General features: G+C 38.3%; 1 long non-coding RNA gene across 1 annotated transcript in view; it reads right to left on the bottom strand.

The window, feature by feature from the left end:
• Positions 1 to 9,802, bottom strand: part of LOC146440079 (uncharacterized) — a 29,540-nt gene that overhangs the window by 19,157 nt on the left and 581 nt on the right. The window lies entirely within an intron of this gene.

The following is a 9,802-nucleotide window of genomic DNA, read 5'->3' as shown; positions in this document are numbered from 1 at the left end:
TCTCACTGACCATCCAAAACATGCATCAAAATGCTGAAAAAACATTTTCCTGTAAGCAGTTAGTTGCTAACTCATCAGTCTGGTTTTGTAAGTAAATGGTCCACATGATCCTGTCTCACAGCAGCTAGAGCATTTTGTTGAATTATTTAGTGTCAGACATAGAGGAATAAATTTTTATGCTTTTCTGTTTAAAACTTGGATTGCAGGAAAAGAAAGGATACAACACTTTGCCTGGGATTAGATCAGTCATGGATATTTCAAAAACAAAAGTAACTTCGTGTTTCTTTTGTACAGAAATGCAATCCTTTTTTACTCCAGAAATGGAGAGTTTATGTCAGTCAACACATTTTATTGCTCATATTTACTGTATGTGATTCTTGCCCTCATGACATTTCACACATCAGATAAAATTTTGCTTTTCTCATTTCTCATGTTCTTCCTGCCATCATGAAGTATAATGCCATCGTTCAAGGCACAAGGAGGAGTTGCTTATTATCCCTTAACTGACTCACACCCTCAGCTTCTGGGTTCCAGGCACTTAAGCTCTCTCAGCTAAATATTATACAGTATTTTAAATTCATCTCTTTGATTCTCATACAGACCTTCACATACACTGAAACCCAGAGAGAGATTTCACTAGGCTTTCACTCAAACCCAAATGGCTTTCAGTATGAAACCAGAAGGACACCAGGAGGTTCTCAGTTAAATAAGCCAGCTCCAAAGCCAGCATGCTCCTACACTAACATCCCGGATTAATCACAGCTATTCATCATGCTGCAATTTTGTGCTTAGCACACGCAGCCAGCAATTACCATATGAGAGCTGAAGTGTCAGAGCAGACATACACCTGACTTGGGATCCTAGAAAACCTCAGCAGCAGCCCAGGGAGGAAAGCAAGATAGTTCACAGCAAGAGTGTAGCTGCACTGACTCAGCCGAGGAAGCAGCCTAGCTCAGTTGGCTGTTCCGGTTAAATGCCTGGATAAAGTGTGAACGCCCTGGTGTGACCTCTCTTTCTGCAAGTCTGCTCTGCCGCCTTATATGACCACCATGCTTATGTAATGTATTCTGCAAATGAAGGATGAGAGTGAGCTGCTAGATTTTTTTTCCTGTCTTCCTTTGGCTCTTTAGAGCTCTGTTATTGAGCTGTTGAGAGATGGGGACAAATCTATGGATACATCTATCCCTCTGCATCCCTCAGATCTGCTTTTTCGGGGCAGGAAGTATACAGGTCTATGGGGCCCAGTAAAACCTCTCCCAGCACAGTTATCATTAGCAGGCTTCAGAATACTAGAGACTTGCAAACATCATCTTTACCTCTCTGGTGCTTAAGTCCTATCTCACAAGTTTATAGGAGGGCTAATGTAGGGCTTTCGCACCCAGAAATTTCAGTGTTAAAAATATTAAATTTATCAACTTTCAGAATTGTATTCAAGTACTTTCCTGGAAGTGTTTAAAGCGAGGTTGGATTGAGCTCTGAGCAACCTGGTCTAGTGAAAAGTCCCTGTGCATGACAAGGTGCTGGAATTAGATGGTCTTTAAGGTCCCTTCCAACCCAAAATATTCTATAAGTCTGTATCACAAAAATGAGAAAGTGCATAAGGAAACAAGAATCAGTTCAGACAACCAAGCATTTAAAACACAAGTACAAAATTGCACTAAATCCCTAGTAATTAAAAATATTCAGGAAACGAATGATATTTACAACTTGCATGAAGCTGCAACAAAGTTAAATTTTCCACAAGAGTGCCAACTGTATTCCTTCTTCCAGCTTGCTCTATAAAGAGGAGTGATTTGGCAGATCTCTTGAGGAAAGGAGACCAAACAACTCCTTTGTTGCATTGCCATGGAAATACAAATACAAACAGAGCACCTCCTGCTTCTGCAGGCTCCAGTCATTCACAGCTCAAAGGCACCGTAGAGCACGAGATGTAGCAGACCCAGGTAATAACAGAATTCAGCTGGTGCCCCCTTTCTGAAACTTTTAATGAAGTTTAGATCATTTATGTGAGATTCAGCATGCTCTGGCTGTAATGTTATCATTATTTTGAATTTGTTTGTGACTCTACCCTGTTCTGTTGCAGCTGGGAATAGGAACAGCAATGCTGAAATGCCGTATGAAAGACCATGGGCTTTTTTCCCTTTTTTTGTTGTGAAATAGAAAATTCCGGAAACTTCTTGAGGGAGCCTGTTTTTATAGGGGTCTTAGCCTGGTTTTTGGATAACCAAGCAAGTCTTTCCTTCATTAAACTATCAGGTCTTTTGAGAGGCAGCCAATCATCCACAACACTCAACCTTCAAGTTTTCTTCCCCCTGTTTTTCCTTCTGAAGTATTGTGGAACTATTCCAGCCTGCTTCAGCAGGCACTCTAATGCCTCCTCCATACCTATATGCCATGAAGAGGAGCTGAACCAAGTATTGCATGGAAAAGTTATCAGTGAGATCAAAGGGGCAAGCAGGTAAAAGTCATTATCCTAAAAATTAATTGGAATGGGATTTGCAAGAAGTTGTTTCAGTAAATGAGAACTGAAGGAAAACAGTGCTTTGTTAAATGCCTTCAGTGAAACTACCTGCTGCTGTTTTTTAGAGACAAAAGTTCTAAATTGCCCATAAGTGCTCTTTATCTCTAATTTTATTTTTGCAGAAGGAGGAGGAGCAGTAGCATCACCCTAGGCAGCTTGTATATTTATATATATATTATATATATATATATTTATACATATATTTATATATATATATTTATATATTTTTTGCTATATATCAAACCACTGAGCTTGTCCAAGCTATAGATGTGTCCAGTGCTTCAGACTAGTTGGACTCTCCCCCAGAACGGGATTATTAGTGCTCACTGTGGAAATATTAAAATATTTTACATACAAAGTTTCCCCCTACACAGCTACAATCAACAGCCTGTAGCCTTCTAAGAGGCTCTCCTGGGCTTGGCAACACCTTTTTTAAACAGGCAGTTTACCTTCTGATAAGAAACAGAAAGGCTTCATTTACAGTTGTTTAATGCTGTAAGAGCCTATGCACGCAGTTTCCATAACAAGATAGGAAAAACAAGCCAAGTCTCCTGCGTGGGACTTTTCTGATCTCCAGGATATAGGAACACACCTATGGTATCTTGCTGTATGAGTCACTGGATTGCTGATGTCATGCAGTGTGTACTGTTAGGCTCGAGTGAGTGATAGAGAGTTCACCACAGGACAATAGCTTCTGGTACTCTGATGTATCACCTGCCTGTTGCAAAGTGGTAACCAGGTAGAAAGTTATTTTAAAACATGTTAAAATTTTACATTTAGAGACAGAAAAAAACCATTATATTTTCCATTTGTTGTGCCATGCCTTTAAACCTGTGACTATAGGGCTGAGCATGGAAAATCAAAAGCTGCACTGCCCTTTGTCCCCCTCTCTGTCTCACTGCCACCAGGCTCCCTGGGCACCCTGCAACCCTGCAAGGCTGTGGCAACTACAGCGTGCCACAGGCAAGGAGAACTACAGAAAGGGCTGCCAATTTTCATTGTTCCTCAAGGTCTTGGAAAGTGTTCTTAAAAATGGCTCAGCAAATAAAGCAAAAGCCACACTCCTGAACAGTTCTCAACGTTTAAATAAGAGTCTTGCTTTTAGTATCCAAACATGCAGCTGTGTGGGTGTTGTCAGAATGTGCACTCACACATCCCAGATATCCTGACACGAACAGGGCAAGGAGAGAAAGCAGTTTGTTTCAAGAGAAAAAGCATCAAGAAATTGCTGAGCCCTTGGACAAGTGAAAATGAGACTGTGCAGAGGTCCCCATCACAGGTGGAAACACATGCAGTGTTCCCATGGTTTGTAAGGACAGCTGTGATTGCACCAGAGAAAGCAAAAATAAATGCAGCTGGCTACTGCCATGAAGAGGGTTTGCCTACAACCTATCAGACATCCTAGAATATCCATCAGCCATCTATTATCTATGCACACACCATAACATATCTTTCTTGAGACCTAGTCTAGTAAAATACAGTGACAGTTTGTGTCAAAGTCAGTTTTTCCCCTTACATCTAATGTTGTCTCCTAAACTCTCCGTTACAAGATCCAGACCCTGCTCCCTGAGATTTCCAAAGCTCTCTTTTTCTTAAAACCTCACTTCTCTTTTATCCTATGGTAAAAGCAACTACAGATATTTCCTTCTGTCTCGTGAGGTGAGTCCATTCCTGTACCTTCTAGGATCCCTTTTTTTTTCCTGCAAATAACCCTCTTTCCCTGCTCTTTCTTTATCTTTTCACCAGCCAAAGAATTGCCACCCTAGATAGCACCCAAATTCTCATTTGCTCAAGTCACTCTTTTCTTAGAAATCAGGACTAGTAGAAAATAGTCAGAAAGAAGCCATACACTCAGCTACATCCTAACCTTCATTCTAAATACAAAATATGCACCTGTCATAAGAATCATCATCCTTTTCTGGATAATTTGCAAGAAGGGGGAAATGGCTAAGCCTAGCAAATATTCACTATAAATAGTTTATCCCTGACTATTAGATGGATGGGTGGTTAGATGGGTGAGCAGAATATGTTTTTTAGAGAATCTCTAGATAACTCCTTGAATATTTATGGCTTCATGTTCACAGACTGCACAGGCCCTTCTGCATAGGCCCGTTTTACTGATAGCAGATATGAAGAATGTCTTTCCCTCCCACAACTAAACTATGCAGAAATAACTAGCAGAAATTCTCTTCCAAAATGTTCCTAGATATTGCAGGCTACTTTACAAATAATTATGTAAATGTCTGAAAAACATCTTTTGCTTATCATAAAATCATAGAATCATTAAATTTGGAGAACACCTCCAAGATCATCAAGTTTGACCTTTGAACACCACCATGACAACTAAACCACAGCATTAAGTGCCATGTTGAGTCATTTCTTGAACACTTCCAGGGATGCTGACTCCACCACTTCCTTGGGCAACATGTTTCAGTGCTCAACTACCCAAAAGGAGGTTGTAGCAAGATTGGTGTTGCTCTCTTCTCACAGGTAACAAGTGATAGAGCAAGATGACATGGCCTAATATTGCACCAGGACAGTTTAGTTTGGATGTTAGGAAAAATTTCTTCACCAAAAGGGTGGTCAAATACAGAGACAGTGTGCCCAGGAAAGTGGTGGAGACCATCCCTGGATGTATTTAAAAGGTGTGTAGATATGGCATTTGGGATTTGGCAGTACTGGGTTAATGGTTGGATCTTAGATGTCTTTTCCAACCTAAACAATTCAACAATACAAGATAAATTACACAAACTGGGGATAGTCAGGAAAGAATCTGAACAGATTCCATACAGAAGCAATTAGATTTCTTGTTTTGAAAGGGAGAATAATTTAAGCAGAAAGAAACAAAGAAAAAATTATACCCTGAAGTGAAAGGTGAGAAAGAATACATTGCTTGATCTCAGGGCAGATCTGTGTTGCTGATTTAAGGCAACTGTGAAAAATAATGTTAAAAAAAAACACACCAAAAAACAAACAAAAAAAGCCAACCAAAAAAAAAAAGCCAACCAAACAACAGAAAACAAAACCAAAAAACCCTACCAAATACAATCTGAAAATGTAAAAGAGACATTTCCATTACTGAATGACTAATAATATTCCTTAAGATCTCATCTGAAATACCTTGCTGATCATGAGCAGATGAATATCAGCTGGGGTAGATGCAGAGAAGGCTATTGAGATGTCTGAAAAGTGAAGAGCCAATTCAAAGAGGGAAGGCCATAGAAATTATTGTACAAGTTTGCAGGAGGTTGACTAGCAAGATAAGGACTGCTGTCTGACAGTGCCAGAAGGTAAACAAGGGAGTCACAGAACTGACCCACAACAACTGGGCATAAATTAGCTGCGAAGGAAGCATTGTAAGGAACCAGACAAAAATTTTTACCTAAAGGCTCACACTCTATTGAAATTATAATAGCAGAAAACCTATTTGGTTTTAATCAGTGAGGTGAAAATGTGTTCATTGTGATAAAAGAAAACAGACCTTGAAAATTTGGAAGTTCTCCTCTAGTTGTCTTACTTAATATTTGTTCAACTGTACTGGCAAACCGGAAAAGAACATCAGCAGGATATGGAGAAAAGAAGGGATTTACTCTAATGCAGTTCAAATGAAGTAGGCAAGTGCTCAAATACAGCCAGTTGGATCCATACTGGAAGCCAAGGTTGCTGTCAGACTTGTGTGGTCCTGAAACAGCTCCTTGTTTTTCACAGATACCTGCTGGCTCTGCTGAGCAGAGCAACTCAGAGATTGGTCTCTGCCAGTGGTCAATTCAGGCATACACCCTTCCACCACCATGACCTTAGGCTGCTGGCCACAGGGCTTCCCAGCAGGACCAGCCATCATCCTGCAACCACTGGGTGCCTGACTCTTTTAAACTGTGAATGAATGCAGGGATTTGTTAATATTGATTTATGGTTGAGAACAAAGAGTTCGTAATTAAGTTGGTGAAGATATCCGTGTTCATTTTTTTAGCAAAGATGGCCAGAGCTCTGCAAGACTACATGATTTAAACTTCTTAAAACAAATTAGGACCACTCACTTTCAAATATTGTAAGTAAAAAGCAGATTTTTACCCATGCACCATCTATTAATTCTTTTATAATCAATTTTCTTTGGCTAACGTTAAATTACCTATTAATACACATTTCAGAGTTATAACTCTGAAACATAATCAGATAAATGGATATCTGAATACATTCAAGGATCTAACCAATTCAGCTAGAAAAGACTCAGAAAACATATGGGAACTGCTGGTGACAACTTTCCGACAATTATTCAATATGTTGTTTTCACACTTCTACCAGAATCCTGACTAGATCAAATACAAATCCCAGGTTGCATAGTAGTCTATAAACCACTCAGCTTGTGAATGAAAAACCATAGTGAAGTACAGTCCAGTAAAAAATAATAGTGAAAAATACAGCAAATACTCAGCACTAATGGACCCTGCAGAAGTTAGAGGAGACTTGGAGGAAGATGACAGAAAATGGTCACTGAAATAGCAAAACTTTTAAAACCAGAAGAGCTATGAACCATATGTCTTTGCAAAGTTTCAGAGGAATTATGTTTCTATTCCTTGTCATAAGAATAAGAGCAACAAGGCATTCACCTGTATCAGGAAGTAGCAGACATAAATCTTCTTGTGAGATTTGATCATGGAATTTATTGCTCCAGGATGTCACTGATGCCAAAAATCTAGGTAAATTAAAATAGTAAATATATTTTCTGAAAGAGAAAAATATCCGGTGTTGTAGCAATTAATGTCAGTATTATGAAAGTATAGGAAAGGGTATGAAATAATTTTTCACCATTTATTCCTATCAGCCACATTTCCTAGGGAAGAAAGGAACTCACATCTATCAGATGAGGTTATTGCATTTTTAAACTACTTATACTTTCTTTTCATTATCTGGTTCTACCCATCTTCAGAAAAGGTAAAAAAAGCTATTCTCTTATATTGGCAATTCCAACATTAAAACTTGCACAGAGAGTAAGAAGAGGTGATGCAGAAATACATTAGCAGAAGAGGAGGAGTAGTTTTAAAGCTTATTAATTTTTCTTGCTCTGCTGAAGGCAAGAAAATCCTTACTATATCCTCTGCACTCTGCTGAGAAATATTCCCAAACCTTTGCTGTGTTCCAGCATTATGGATTAATGAGGATATGACACAGATAGCTAAGAGCATCTCCCTTTTAACCTTGCAGGTTAACCAAGACAGTTAATACATCAGACTTGATGGCAGTACTTGGTGATAGTAGGTCAGGCTTTTTGCCAGCACTTACCCACTAAATGCATTTTAAAAGAGTAAGAAAAATAAGAGAAATGGCTGTCAGGTCAAAATGGATATAAATTGGAGGGACAAGTAGCTTTAAACAAAAAAATCCCTGCAAGAACAGTCTACAGAGATTCTCTAGAAGACATGTACTTTAATCTATTCATTCCTTCTCTGCAATGTAAAAAAGTTATAAAGCTAGCTCATGGGAGGCAGGAGTGGTTTGTTGACTGGCCAAGGTGTGCAGTGTCATCTGAGCTGCCATTTGAGCTGGTGGATTTAACACAGGACCCATGGGAGGGAAGCAGACAAGGGCAGTCAGAGGCCAGGCAGGTGCCTTTAGGGTACATCATACAGCACCAGATGTGTGTGGGTGACTGAATCTAGACCCCAGGACATGCAGCTTCACTGGTTTCATGGAAAAACATTCATTTATAATGTCTGAAACTGTAGCTAAAAGTATGATCCAACACTATAACAATGCATAATTAAAACTCGTCTGCTAACTAAAGAACAGGTAGAGAAATATGAACACCACTTGGTGTTAAGACTTTAAGACTTTGGGATAAGACTTTAAAACTTTAGCCTTGGTTCTGAATGAATATGACATGCTATTAATCAGCATGGGATACTTCCAGCTCTCTGATGCCTGACAGAGGAAAGAGGAAAAACAAAAACTAAGGATCACATTATTAACATTAGAAAATTTCTATAAAAGAAATTTGTATAAATTTCCTGAAAAATGTTACATAACTCTAAAAATCCTGGCTAAAGATAAATGATACTCTCACAGTGATGTTTGTTAAAGTGTAATCAGAAAAACTTGTTACATCCAAAGTTTTTTTTTTTAATGTATGTGCTTTTTGATAATTATCTTAATATTTATTGCATTTATGACCAGAATTATTGATCCAGGAAGGCACAAGCAGTATGGAGTACAACAATATACATCTTAAAATTTAGTACCTTTAATCTAGGAAAATATAAGTCTAGAAAAGAAATGTTATAACCTTCCATTGACATGACTTTGCATATTCTTCTCCTCTGGCAACAAGAACTGAAATCACAATGTATAAAAATCAAAGTGTTACTAAACTCTAGTTTAGGGTCAATTTTATGTGCAACACCTCTCTCTGTGTCATATAGTTTTTTATGCCTTAGTAATCATATTCTCATCTCCCCATTATAAAAGATACTTTCTTCTTGCTGCTATGATAAAAACCAGCACAAACAAGGAATTGAACATCCAGGGAAAACAATAAAACCAACCATAAAAAGCATTACAGCATCATGAAACAAAAACAAGAGAGAGAGAAAAAAAGTAGAAATATGTACTCATTGCTGTTTCATAAGCATGTGTGGTTAATTCTAACAGAGAAAAGCCAACTTTTTTGACAGAATATTTTAGAAAAGGAAAATATCTCACAAGCCTGAGATAAGGAATTCCAATAGTGGATATAAGGAAGGAATTCAGCATGAAGTTTCTTCTTATAAAGTGAGATTTCATTTTAGTTGTTTATTAGAAGTCACATCAATTTAATTATCCTACCAATGTATAGGAAATTAGTAGAAAAAGGAAAGAAAGAAAGAAGGAAAGAAGGAAAGAAGGAAAGAAGGAAAGAAAGAAAGAAGGATCAATATCAAATACACATTGTATATGTTCACGTGTTGACAGCACTGAAGCAATCACGAGGACTCTTGATGACAAAATTGAATAAAAGCCCATATAAAATACTGGTTACAGATGTCATCCCCTGCAAGTGTCCTGACAATTTACCATTCTCCCCACTTGACATTATAATTTGCTGAAGCAGAACATAAAGCTCTACAAATTCTAAACATATGCAGCCAAGAAACAGAAGCAGCCAAGAACCAAGTCCGTATCAATAAGTAAACTATGAGCAGAAAAGCACACTTCTCCCTGTTTTCAACCTTTTGACATACTTATCTTGAAATGGACTTTCTCCCCTCCCTGTTTGCTAGTCTCCCCCTTCCTCCCCACTCAGGAACT

Source organism: Lichenostomus cassidix, chromosome 3, assembly GCF_008360975.1.
Source record: "Lichenostomus cassidix isolate B80296 chromosome 3, HeHo_3.0, whole genome shotgun sequence".
NCBI lineage: Eukaryota > Metazoa > Chordata > Aves > Passeriformes > Meliphagidae > Lichenostomus > Lichenostomus cassidix.
This window is presented reverse-complemented; position numbering and strand designations above follow the sequence as displayed.